The sequence below is a fragment of the Enhydra lutris genome, unplaced genomic scaffold, assembly GCF_002288905.1.
Source record: "Enhydra lutris kenyoni isolate GAN:26980312 unplaced genomic scaffold, ASM228890v2 scaffoldscaffold13, whole genome shotgun sequence".
In the NCBI taxonomy this organism is placed as follows: Eukaryota; Metazoa; Chordata; class Mammalia; order Carnivora; family Mustelidae; genus Enhydra; species Enhydra lutris.
The window spans coordinates 45,572,741-45,586,745 of NW_019154097.1; the positions used below are offsets into that span (position 1 = coordinate 45,572,741).

General features: G+C 51.2%; 1 long non-coding RNA gene across 1 annotated transcript; it reads right to left on the minus strand.

Annotated features, from left to right (window-relative positions):
• Positions 1-9,919: 9,919 nt before the first annotated feature.
• LOC111146333 lies at positions 9,920-12,219 on the minus strand. Its single transcript, XR_002640528.1, has 3 exons — positions 12,066-12,219; positions 11,325-11,440; positions 9,920-10,397 (listed from the first exon to the last, which is right to left on the minus strand). It is a non-coding gene; the product is annotated as an uncharacterized LOC111146333 (long non-coding RNA).
• Positions 12,220-14,005: the final 1,786 nt, after the last annotated feature.

Here is a 14,005-nt window from a genome sequence, read left to right on the forward strand (position 1 = left end):
CACATCCCTTATCAGGGTCTGAGGGACCTTATTTATTTATTGAAACGCTTCTGTCTCCATGACAGCGAGGATTGTGCCTGTCTTATCCACTGTTGAAGGCCCAGCACCTAAAAAGGCAGCAAGTTGGCTCTCAATAAATATTTGTTTAATGAACGAACCTGTTCGGGAGGTTAACTCTCTAAGGCAATGCTGCTCCCTTTGGTGGCCGCTAGTCCTGTGCAGTTGTCCACATTTAGACAGAGTGCAATTACGTTTCATTTTTTTTTAAGATTTTATTTGTTTATTTGACAGAGAGAGATCACAAGTAGGCAGAGAGGCAGGCAGAGAGAGAGAGAGAGGGAAGCAGGCTCCCAAGCAGCGAGCCTGATATGGGGCTTGATCCCAGGACCCTGGGATCATGACCTGAGCCGAAGGCAGAGGCTTTAACCCACGGAGCCACCCAGGAGCCCCAAGTTTCATGTTTTTTATTAAACCGGCCATACAATTCACATGCCCAGAGGGCGGGGTCCACGCGTGGGTGGGTGGCCTGCCTATTGGACGTTGACAGCCACAGACCCTTCCCCTCACTGCAGAAACTTCTACGGGGCAGCACTACCGTCCAAGATCCGAATGTGTGCGTGGAGGGGGCAGGGGGGGCAGCTGCAGACTCTCTCAGAGTCGGGGCGGAGGCAGGGAGATGGGGGGCACTGTTATTAACACCAGGAACAATCACCTCCCCCCCGCCCCCCGAGCACCTGCTGGATGCTGGGCCTGGCTTGGATGTGTTAGTAACGCGGTCCCTTCTGACGATCGTGCAGGACAAGTAATGTCAGCACTAATCACGACACGCTATTCATGATACAGTAGCATAGGCAAGTGATCACAGGAAAGAAAATTCCGGGTCAGAGGCCGGCAGGAGTGGGGAGGAGGGGCTTCAGGGGCCCAGCCAAGTAGGCCAGATCTCAGGGTGGATCAACGGCCCTAGTGGGGAGCGAGAGCATGAGATGGGAAACCAAGGCAGGAGCTGCACTCTGGGGCTGGGGCACGTCATGTGGGAAGAGGAACCCATGGAAGTGGGTGCCCAGGGCTCTGCTAGCCACTGGGTCCAGTCCTGAGGCCTGAGACCCAGACCTGCCTCAATGCCAAGGAGCAGAAGCCGCTGATCGCTGCACCGCCCAGGGCCAGAGCCCCAACCCCACAGAATGAATATTCGGGACCCTGGCTGCAAATGGCTAAGGAATGGCCAAACCCCCAGGGCGCCCTCAAGACCCCAAAGCTGGCCATTCCCAGATCTGTTGCCCGGCTTCACGGTCGGTTTGCACAGTCCTGGAGCAGACGACCTCCTAGACACCAAGCAGTGGGGAGGGCACCTGGGTTACAGGGACCTCAGTGCCCCGAACGGGGGGACCTCCATCTGATGCTGGAGCCCCCCTGCTCCAGACAGGAAACCCCAGGAGCATTAGCAGTCTGTTGCCAGGCTTCCACGACAGACAGAGCTCTGACTCCTGGCTCTGTTCCCCTCCAGCATGGGTAGGAGGGTGGGGAAGGTGGGGGGTCCCATGCCACCCTCAGAACGGCCCCCCAGGACTGACCCTCTCCTCTTCTCTGGGGCCCTGGGAAGCCAGGCGGAGAGGCAGAGGCCCTTTATGCACCAGTCAGGACCGTTGTCAAGGGACTGCAAATCTGCTTGAGGTGTCACAGGTCTGTTTTTAGAACAAGAATGTCACATCAGCAGGAACCAGTGGCCAAAGGTGGCGGGGGGGCCAGGGGGGGAGACAGGGAGAGCAGTGGCAAAGCAAAGGGGATGGGCATCTGTCTTAGAGTTTCGGAGCTGCTGCCCCCCATATCTGGGGCACATCTGCACAGCCCAGAGGGCTATGCACCCCCAGCTTTATGAAGGAGGCCCTGTGCACGGGTTAAACCGCAGTGTGCTCACTACAAAATGACAGGCAGGTGGCATTGTCCCTGCACTGAGGACAGGGGCTACAGCTTCCGGGGCTGGGCTGAGACAGTGCCCCAGGCTCCCGACTCAAGCACCCAGGATACAGCACCTGCCAAGGGCTTTCTCCCGTCTCTGACCCTGTTGTGCCCCGGAGGGCCAGGGACAAGTGTCCTGGAGGTGACCCTTGAGGGGCGACAGATGGGAGTTGGAACCAAAGCCCATCAGCAACCTCACCTCGCAGGAGGGACAGCTCTGAGAGGCCCCCACGGGATTCAGCTCAGCGGCCACCGTGGAGACTCACTTGCTTATGTCCCTTTATTGGCTGTCCTCCTGTCCCTGTCTGGCTACCCCCACCTGGGCTTCCAAGACATCTCGTATTTGAATCTTTGTCTCAGGGCCAGCTGCCGACGTCACTCAAGCCAAGCAGAGAAAAAAAGGAGAAAGCTGGCCATTGGGGGCCACGTCACCGTATAGCCTGGATGGACGTGGTCCAGGGGAGGGGAGCCTGGCTCACGCAGGCTGGCCAGCGGAGTGTGTGGCCCAGTGGCAGAATCTCCAGGGAGGGAAGCTGCCCAAATTGGTATTGGCAAAAGATTCCATTCTGGGTAGCCCGTCCAGATGACAGCAGGACCTGGGGACAGGGAATCAGGGTCCGGCCCTGGGAAAGGAAACTGGCCAGCCCTGGGCAGCTGGGCCAAAGCTTAAGGACCTCGGGGTGCAGCCTTGGTGCGCATCCCAGCTGAGGCAGAGGCCCAGAAGTGTTGACACAGCACACCTTGTGGGTCAGAGGCAAGGCTAGCGCTGGGTAGAGATGGGATTCTTGGGCTTGGGGCCCACAGGACAGCGGACCCACCCAAGACCCCAACCCCAGGAGTCAGCATGAATTGTCTCAGGCAAAGGGCAAGTGAGTTCGGGGCAGAAAGGTCTCACCTGGATGAGGATAAGCAAGACTAGGGCTTGCACCCAGACCTCTGTGCCCTCCCCCTCCCCACCAGCAGCCCACTGCTGTGCAATCCATCACATCTGGCTTGGGCCCTAAATATGTCTCCCTTCGTCCTCTCTCCCTCCTCTCTCTCCATCTCCACTGCCACCTCTCCGGTCCCAGCCGCTGCCACCGCTCTCTCACCCAGGCTGGAGTAGGCTCTGAGCTGGTCTCCTCTCTCCAGGCCTTGCCCTTCTCCTGTCCTCTGCTGCACAGAGCAGCCAGAAGGGACTGCCAATGGATCGGGTCTTCTGAAGCCTTTGGTGGCCTCCAACTTCCAAGGCTCCTTTGCTCCTTGGGTCCTGCACCTTCTTGCCCTGGGACCCTTAGAGGCCCTGAACCAGTCCCCACTGGACCCAACATTCCCTTGTCCCTCAATGACATCCTGCTGCCCTTCAGATCTCCAAACAGACCTCACTTTCTGAGAAGAAACTTCCATGAAGCTCCATTCAGAGAACCATTCCGTTACCGAAGGCATCCTGACCGCCACGAGGGCACAGAGAGCCAAAGGGGGCAACACACAAGGAACAGTTAAGAGATCTGGAGGATGGATGGAGGGGCTCCCGCATTTACCTAAGAGACATTCCAGAGGAAGAACAGGAGGAAACAACAGTGGAGAAGCGATAGGTAATGGGACAACCACTGAGAATTTTCGAGAGCTAAAGACAGACTGTGATTTGAGATCGCAAGTCAAAAATGCACTCCAAGAAGAGACAACATAAATTAAGATAAATCTGTATGTGGCTCTATGTTAATTAAACCACAGAATATGGGGGCACCTGGGTGGCTCTGTCAGTGAAGCGTCTACCTTCAGCTCAGGTCACAATCTCAGGGTCCTGGGATTGAGCCCCGCATCGGGCTCTCTGCTCAGCGGGAGCCTACTCCCCCCACCCCGCCTGTCTCTCTGCCTACTTGTGATCTCTTTCTCTGTCAAATAAATAAATTAAATCTTAAAAAAAAAAAAAGAAAGAAAGAAAGAAAGAAAGTGAAGGGGCAAGTCACCAAAGAAAAAAACCCAAATGTCCAACAAACCCATTAATCCTTCTCACTAGTAATCAGGGAAATTGCAAAATAAAACAATAAAACAATGAGATACCATTTTACGTTCATGTAAGCAGAAGTTAATGTCTGGTAACACAGTTATTGGTGGAGATGTAGAAAAATGAAACTCATACACACGGGCAGGAAAAGTGTCAGTTGGTATTAGCTCGTGGAAACCACACCGAAGATGTTCATAGACTTGGCCTCACCTATTCCATTTACTATCCTAAGTAAATATCCTAGAGAGAAATCTCAGCCCCTGCCCTCCAGAACACATTTATGTTTTTTGCAACATTGTTTAAAACAGAAGAAAAAAGCAGACACAAAGTAATGTGTACAACTGAGTGTATACAAACAAACCAAGATAGAATGTATATTGGAAAACTATCTAGCCATGGAAATGAACAAGAGCTTCCCCTATCATTATACACATAGTGTCCATTTGTATAAATCTCAAAAATCATTAATGGTGAGCAAAATAATAAGTTGCATAAGTAGACATACAGTACCATACCACTAACCTAGAACACTTTTATGTTCGATATTTTTAGCTTAGTTTACTAAAATATAATTTACATCCAGTGAAATTTACTCTTTTTGGCATACAGTTCCATAAGTTGCAACAAAAGCATACTGTATGTGATCACCCTCACAATCAAGATATAGAACTGTTCCATCCCCTCCCCAAATTCCTCAGTGCCTCTCTGTGGGTGCCAAATCCTGTCCCCTCACCCCCAACTCCCATAATCATACTCTACGTAGCCTTTTGGGTCTGACTTCATTCACCGTCCGTAATGTGTCTGAGATTCATCTATGTTATTGTGTATCAACAGTTTTTGTTGCTAAATAGTATTCCACTGTACGGATGTACCAATGTATTCATCCATTCAATAGTTACAGTGCAATGGGATTGTTTCCAATATGGGCAACTGTGACTAACCCTTCTGTAAACATTTGTGAACTGGTTTTTGTGCAAATGTAAGTTTTCCTTTCTCCTGGATAGACACCCAGGAGTGGACTTGCTGGACCATCTGGTGAGTGTATATTTAGTTTTATAAGAAACCAGAGAACCAGGGTGCCTGGGTGGCTCAGTCAGTTGGGCGGCTGCCTCCAGCTCAGGTCATGATCCCACGGTCCTGAGATCGAGTCCCGCATCGGGCTCTCTGCTCAGTGAGGAGTCTGCATCCCCCCCTCTCTCTGCCTGCCTCTCTGCCTACTTGTGATCTCTCTCTCCCTCTGTCAAATAAATAAATAAAATCTTAAAAAAAAAAAAAAGATGTGTCTATCAGCCTGTGTGAGGGACTAGAGGCCATGAGAGCGTATGTGGGAGGGAAGGAGGTATTCTCAATGGAGGATAGAGGGTGGGGCTGTGAGTGGTGGTTGATGGGACCACCGGAGGGAGAAGAGACCAGACCGCAGTGAGCGCTGAATGCCTTGTGCACAGCTTAGTTGCAAACAACAGCGTCCCCTCTGGTCCCATAGAAAAGGAATTTATTTTTAAATCTTGAGGAACCTGTCACAGCCAAGAGGAGCCTAAGAAGACATGACATGACAATGAAATGTCATGTGGTATCAGGGATGGGATCTGGGGAGAGAAAAAGGATATTAGGTAAAACCTAGGGAAATCTAGGGGCACCCGGCTGGCAAGGTCAGTGGAGTGTGCAACCTTTGGTCTCAGGCTTGTGAACTCAAGTCCAACGATGGGTGTAGAGATTATTTAAAAAACAAACAAACAAACAAACAAAAAAACCTAGGGAAATCTGAATGAAGCATGGGCTTTAGTTAATGGTAATATATTGTAACAATATCCTGGGTGCAGGATACTCGGGAATCCATGTACTGCCCTCCCAAGTTTCCTATGATTTCAAAACTGTTCTAAAATCGCCACTCTGGAAAACAGCATGGAGGTTCCTCAAAAAGTTGAAAATAGAGCTACACTACAACCCAGCAATCGCACTACTGGGTATTTACCCTAAAGATACAAATATAGTGATCCGAAGGGGCACGTGCACTGGAATGTTTATAGCAGCAATGTCCATAATAGCCAAACAATGGAAAGAACCTAGATATCCATCAACAGATGATGGATAAAGAAGAGATGGTATATATATACAATGGAATACTATGCAGCCATCAAAAGAAATGAAATCTTGCCATTTGCAACGACGTGGATGGCACTAGAGGGTATCATGCTTAGCGAAATAAGTCAGTCAGAGAAAGGCAATTATCATATGAGCTCTCTGATATGAGGAATTTGAAAGCCAGGCTGGGGGACGATGGGAGGAAGGGAAGGAAAATATGAAACAAGATGGGACCAGGGAGGGAAACAAACTATAAGAGACTCTTAATCTCAGGAAACAAACTGAGGGTTGCTGGGGGAAGGGGGTAGGGATGGGGTGGCTAGGGAATGGACATTGGGGAGGGTATGGGCTGTGGTGAGTGCTGTGAATTGTGTAAGCCTGATGATTCAAAGACCTGAACCCCTGGGGCAAATAATACATTATATGTTAATTTTAAAATTAACTAATTAAATTTAATTTTAAAATGTTCTAGAATGAAGAGTATGATCTTAAATGGGATGAAGGAGATCCAAAGGTACACACTTCGAGTTATAAGATAAATCACTAGTCGAAGATGGAAGTTACATCTGCTGAGTGATACACAGGGAAGTTAACAGCCAATCCTAAGAGTTCTGATCACAAGGGAAAAGACATTCTTTTTCCTTTTCTATTTTTGTATCTATATGAGATGAGGCATGTTAACTCAACGTAGGGGCAATCATTTCACAATGTGTGTAAGTCAAGTTATTACACTGTACGCCTTAAACATATATACCTTTGGGGGCTCCTGAGTGGCTCAGTGGGTTAAAGTCTCTGCCTTCGGCTCAGGTCATGATCCCAGCGTCCTGGGATCGAGCCCCACATCGGGCTCTCTGCTCAGCTCCCTTCTTCTCTCTCAGCCTGCCTCTCTGTCTACTTGTGATCTCTGTCTGTCAAATAAATAAATAAAATCTTTAAGAAAAAAAAAAAAAAAAGAACAGGGGCCCCTGACTGGTTTTGGCTGGTAGAGCATGCGACTATTGATCCTGGGGCTGTGAGTTCGAGCCCCAGAGGCGATGTAGAAATGACTTAAAAATAAAATCTTCAAAAAAAAAAGAAAGAAAGAAAAATTAAGAATGGACTCTTTGGGGGAGCTGGAGAAACAGGGTATAGGCTGAACTCGCAGACTCTACCATGGGGCAGCAATTCTGCAAACCACAACTTTTCCTAGGGACCTCACCTTACTAAGTGGCAAGTGATTCCAAAAATGACTGCATAGGGGCACCTGGGTGGCTCAGTCAGTTAAGTTTCCGACTCTTGGTTTGGGCTCAGGTCATGACCTCAGGGTCGTGGGATTGAGCCCCAGGTCGGGCTTTGCGCTCAGCACAGGGTCTGCTTGGGATCCTCTCTCTCCTTCTCCCTCTGACCCTCTCCCCAGCTCGTCCGCTAAATAAACAGATAGATGGATAAAATCTTTTTTTAAAAAATGATTTCAGGGGCGCCTGGGTGGCTCAGGGGGTTAAGCCGCTGCCTTCGGCTTAGGTCATGATCTCAGGGTCCTGGGATCGAGCCCCGCATCGGGCTCTCTGCTCAGCAGGGAGCCTGCTTCCTCCTCTCTGCCTGCCTCTCTGCCTGTTTGTGATCTCTCTCTGTCAAAATAAATAAATAAAATCTTTAAAAAAAAATGATTTCACTAAGAATTCCATCTAACTTGCCCCTCAAGGTGATTTTGTCATTCCTTCACCAAGAGGGGAAGCCTACGACATCCCCCCCCCGCCGTCTTGACTCAAGACAGGTTGTGCCTGTTTTGACCAAGAGAGATACCATGAAAGTGATGCCATGTGGCATCTGAGGTTAAAAAAAAAAAAAGGCCCTATGGTTTCTCCCTGACTCTCGTGGAACTCTGCCTCTGGAGATGCTCCCTCTGGGGGTCCAGCCTCCACGCTGAGAAACCCAGGCCATGCACAGGAGAGCTCCCGTGCACAATCCCAGCTCAGCCCATCCAAGCACTAGCCATGTGAGGGCACAACCCTCCAGATGATTCCAGCCCCCAAGCCCTCAAGTCACTCCCAGGATCCAAGTTCTCCAGGGGAAGTCCAGCTCAGTGCCTTGGAGGCCAAGGCTAACCGCCCCCACGTGCCCCATCTGCATTCCCAACCTGCGGAATTCATGAGCGCATAACAAATTATTGTTCTGCTCTGCCAAGGGTAGGCTGCATGTCACACAGCAGTAGTCCCCAGGAGGAATCCTGCCACCTTCCTCTGCTGGGCTTCTGAACCCAAATCTGACCCCGTCTTCCGCTGGTCTGATATGCCCGCACCACAGCCAAGAGGGAGGTCTGGAAGCTTCTAGAACATGGGAAATCATCCAAATGTACACTGGGTGGCCACCACGGAGAGATGACCATGAGCTCCAGCCAAGGGAGCTAGTGGCTTCAGCTCCTTGTGGGGGCTAAGGGCTTCTAGCCAGTGACAGAAATGACCTCACCCGTACCCCAGAACTTCTATAAGACTCCGGATCTGGCCATGTTGCTCAGGTGCTGACTTTGCTCTTCTGCAAAGGCAGTGGCTCTCCAACTCGAGACTATGTCAGCGTCTCCTGGAGGGCTTGTTCCAGAGACCTGAGGGTCCCACCTCCAGAGTTTCTGACTAAGCAGGTCCAAGATGGGGCCTGAGAGTTTGCATTTCTAACAAGTACCCAGGTGTTGGTATTCTTGCTCAAATGGAATTTGAGAGGTGGGTGTGGAGGCTTGGGGGTGGCGGTTTTCGACCCTGGGGGCACACTGGTAATCACAGGGAAACGGGGCGGGGGTGGGGGGGGATGTCCGATCCCACTCCAGATCAACAGAACCAAAGCAGCCTGAGTGTGCACGTCTCGGCCTGTGGAGAGGGGCCAGAACCTTTTCTGAAGATGGTGAACATTATAGGGGCCCATCTTCTGGAGAGGAGGTGGGTTCTTAAGTTTAGGAACTCGAGGCAAAGGCCATGCTAGGCCCCAGCCAGGCAGACTGAGAAGTCCTGCCTCCCTTTGAGCATCGCTTTCTTGGGTCCGGAGACTCCAGACTTAAGTGGAAAGGGGGTTCCTGGCACCCACACTCCCACACCCCATCCCACCACAGCCAGGTGTTTGGGGCCTGGGGGTCGATAAAGAACAGAGGCCCAAGCTCGTTGAAGCAGGAGATGGCCTGGGCCTGGGTATTTCTACCTCCCATGATTCTGACACTAAACACAGCCTAAGAGCCACTGAGCTGGAAAAGCCCCATCCAAGAAAATATAATGCAAGCCATATGGTCTTTGGAAGTTTTAAAAAAAATGAAAAAGGAACGGATGAAATCAATTTAATGATATATTTTATTTAACCCAATATCTAAAATATTATTATTTCAACATGCAATCGATATTAAAAAATTGAGATATTCTGCATTCTTTTTTTAATGCCAAGTCTTGGAAAGCCAGGGTATACTTTATTTTATTGTACATCACCATTTGGATGCTTAACTTTCACCTACAATTCTTGATCTGGGTTTTAGATTTCACAGATTTCCATACCAAGTTGTTTCATAGTCGTATGATCAACGTGTCCCGGTTTACCCCACATCCTGAAATCCTCCTCAGTCCCCGAGAAAAGAGGACAGTTAAGCGCGCTATTTCAAACACACTTGAAATCTTTTTTTTTTTAATGTTTATTTATTTAAGTCATCTCTACAACACAACACGGAGCTCGAAATCATGACCCCAAGATCAAGAGTTGCACACTCTCCCCACTGAGCCAGCCAGGAGCCCCTTGAACATTTTCTAATAACAGAATCGAGTAGCAGTTTTTTAATTTAAATTAAAATCAACTGAAATTAAGACATCAGAGTCTCATGGCACTAGCCACATTTCAACTGCCCAATAGCCATATGTGGTTAATGGCTACCATATTGAAAATTGTTCTAGAAACCAGGAAGCGTTTCCCTTTTACATAAGACCAGCTGTGGAGGATCTGAGATTGGTTTTCTTAAGAGAACTGTGGTTTCCTCCTGGGCCTTAAAGGACATTTGGCAGAGTTGTTACAGGGGGATAGGGTCGCAGAGTAGAATAGCTATCCTGGGAACAAGGGGTAGATAGAATGGACATTAGGACCTTCAGGAGAGGGGAGTCATGCTCTGACATGGGGTCATGGTAGCCAGAGTGGAGAAGGATGCTGGATTAGAGATATATGGTCTCTAAAATCATTAGGACTTGGTGATTGTTCAGATAGAGGGGTTGGGGTAGGGGTGGGGAGGCACCCCAGTGGCTCACCGGTTAAGCGTTCCACTCTGATTTTGGCTCTGGTCATGATCACAGCATCATGAATTGGAGCCCCAGGTCAGGCGTCCATGCTAGAGTCTGCTTAAGTGTCTCCCTCTCCTTCTCCGTCTGCTCCACCCCACCTTAAAAAAAAAATCTATCTGTCTATAGGGTTGGGGGAACAGGAAGCGAGAGATAACAATCTAGGACAATTGCACAATCAACTTCCTCCATTCCCCACCCCCAAGTTGATCCCAGGGTGTTCCAGTTACGGACTGCGGCTTACCAAGCCATCTCGAAGTGAGTGGCTTAAGGCAACCACATGGATTTCATTATTGCCTCTCAGAGTTGCAGAGGCTGGGCTTAGCAGGATGGTTCTTGCCTTGGTGGGGCGGAGGGGAGGTGTCTCATGTATTTGTGTCGTACAAATTCTTCCTCACCCATCTGGTAGGGATGCTGGTGGACAGCTGAACCTCAGTGGGGCCGTTGGCCAGAGTAGTGCTATGGGTCAAATTGTGTCTCATGTCCCCAAAGTTCCAATGTCGAAGTCCTCAACCCCAGGACCTCAGAATGTGACCATATTTGGAAGGGTGACTTGGAAGGGTGATCACCTTGAAAGGGTGATTAAGTGGGGTCTTTAGTGGGGGCCCTAATCAATATAACAGGCATCCTTTTAAAAAGAGGAGATGAGGGCACCAGATACACAGAAAGAGGAAGACCATGTGAAGACACAGGGAGAGGACAGACACTGACAAGCCAAGGAGAGAAGCTTCAGAAGGAACCAAACTTGCCGACAACTTAATCTTGGCCTTTGAGCCTTCAGGCTGTGAGACAATACATTTTTGCTGTGTAAGCCCCACCCCAGTCTGTGGTGGTTGTTACACAGGCCTAACCAACCAATACCAACGCCTACCTGTGGTCTGTGTGGCCCGTGCTTCCACAGAGCATGGCAGAATGGTTCCAAGGGAGACCATCCCGAGAGGACAAGGGGCAAAAAGTATCACCTGTGAGGACCTGGTTTCAGAAGTCACAGTCCTGCTCAAATTCAAGGGGAGAGAACATAGACTCACCTCCTGATTGGCATGTTGCCAGAAGAACATGGAGGATGGAAGACCATACTGCCGCCATCTTGGAAAATACAGGGTGCCACACCAGGTTGGTAACTTGAGAAAACAGGTCTGGTGTCCTTCACCAAGACAGGGATTCCAGGAGGAAGAGGAGAAGGGGAAGGTCAGAGGTGGATCAGACAATGTGGTCAGGTTCAAACAGGTTGGGTTGGCAGAGCCTGTCAACATTCAGAAGGGGGTAGCCAACCGCTAGGAAGCAAGATGCATCAGTCAGGGCCTCTGGAACATATTCTTACGGGGGACTGTCAATCTGGGGACCATCAACGTATCAAAGTCAGAGACTAAGTCCACCCAGAGTGAGAGAAGATGAGGGCTGAATTATCTATTGCTATATAATGAACCACTCCAAATCTTAGTGGCTAAAAACGACTATTTGTTATTTTTCTACAGGTTGGCTGGCTAATTGCTCTTCTGGTCAGCCGGCTGACTCAGGACATTGCATTCATCTGGACAGCGAGCAGGAAGGTCCAAGAGGGACAGGTCAGTTGAGACCAGCTGTAGGCTGGGAAGAGCTGGCCTACACTCAGGCCCTTCCTTCCCTGTGGTCTTTCATCCAGACTTCTCCACAGCACAGTGGTCTCAGGGCAGCGTTCCAAGAGGGCGAGTCCCACTGTATAGGACTTATCAAGCACATTGGCCAAAAAGGTCCTAGAGCCAAACCCAGAGTCAACGCGGAAGACTTACCGGAAGGCCTGATTCACTGGCAGCCATTTTGGTATAAATCCTCTATGGGAAGGAACATCAAGGGGGCCTCCATTCATTGTAGGGTTGGGCAGAGAAGAAACCACAGCTGGCAAGTGGAAGAACCAGAGGGGCACCAGAAGGGCACAGCGCTAAGGAATCAAGGGAGAGGAGTGAACTCCATGACGTCAAGGGTGCCTTGTCTCACCCTAGTCCCAGCCTGAAAACATGCCCTGGACTTGGCAGCCCACAGGACAGTCTCTCTAACACCTCAACGCTGATTTCTGCAGTCATCTCCTCAAAACTAGAATCACAAATACAGCTGAACAGAAGCGATTCTGCAACGCAAAGCCATACCATCAAAATTGCAAACGTTACGATGGTCTGGCTTGACCCGAAAACCCGCAGAATTGTGAACTGCTTTTGAGTAAGACTTTGCTTGCTTTCCTCTGTTGGTGGTTTTGTGGCGTTTTTGTTTTTTGTTTTTTTTTTAATAGAATGTGATGCCTTCAAGCAGGATTCCCTTCCCCTGTTCTACTTAGGACTGTCTGATACCCAACTGGGTCACACGTCCCTATTACTTGCCTGAGCCCTGAACGCACATTTCTGTTTGGGCCTTGTAGACCCCTAGACTCCCGAAGAATAGGTTTTGCATTTGTGCACTCCATGAATATTGAAACGCCTGTGTCTCACAGGCCAGCCACATCGCAAGCAGTGGGAATTGAGCAGAGAACAGATAAAAGTCCATGCCTTCATGGAGGTGAGGTTCTGCAAGAGGGAGACAGACAAACCAACAAAAACCAAAAAAAAGTAAATATATTCTTTATTATAGGGTGATAAATTCTTCAGTGAAAACAAAGCGGGAAAGGGATCAGCCCTCCGGAGGAGCCGCCAGATTGCAGGTTTCACACCGCTTTGTGGAAGAGGGAGCCTCATATGTTCCTACCTATCAGAGGCCAGCTTGGAGAGAGCATGTGGGAGGGCATCGCTGGAGTTTTCCCCCAGAAAGAGCCTTGACAGCCTGCCCCAGCAGGTCAGCCTGACCCACCCTGTCCCCAGGTCACTCTGCCAACGGGAGAAGCACCGGCAACCTTAACCCAGGCCATCTCCAACCAGCCGGCCGCGACGGGGATGCGTCGCAGGCCGCGGTCACCGCACAGGGGCCCCGGGGTGGGAATGACCCCTCGGACTGTGGCAGACTGCTCACTAAGTCGGCCGTCACGGTCCCCGTCACCCGCTCCCGCGCGGGCCCCACAGCCGCCTCATTAGATCCGCACCCATGACCCCTCTCGACCGGACTCCTGGAGACGACGCCTGCCTTATCTCTCGCCTCTCCTCCCTCCCATTTTCCGCTCCAGCAAAGCCAAACAGCGCTCGGCGGGGGCTTTCACGCTTCCGTGCTCCGGACTCGCTGTTCCTTCTGCCTGGAAGGCCTCGGGCCGCGCCCCGCCCCCCTCCCGGGCGAGCTCCCATCCACCCCTCAGCGCCCAGCCTGGAGGACCCTTCCTCCGGGAACTCCCCCCGTCCCCGCGCCAGACGCCGTCGGCCCCACCTCTGTCGGCGGCCCCAGAGTCTGCGCGGCTTCCGCGCGCTCTGACCACCGGTTCTCCACATCTCGCCCCTCCCCGACCCGGGCCTCCTCCCCCGGCGCGGGAGCTGCGAACCCCGGAGCGCACGGCCCCGATCTCGGGGGGAGAGCTCGCAGCGAGCTAGGCCCACGCCGGCCCCCCGGCGCACCCCCGCACCCGCACCCCCTGCTCTCCGCGGCCCAGCAGGGGCGTGCGGTCCCACCTTCCGCCGGCGCCCGGCCTGCCCCACGCGCGGCCGCCCAGCCCCCGCAGCCCCGGCCGCGCGCGACTACAAGTCCCGGCAGGCCCCGCGGCGGCCGCGCATGCGCAGCCTGCCGGCGTTTGAGTGGCAAGTTGTTTGTTACAGCGAACACC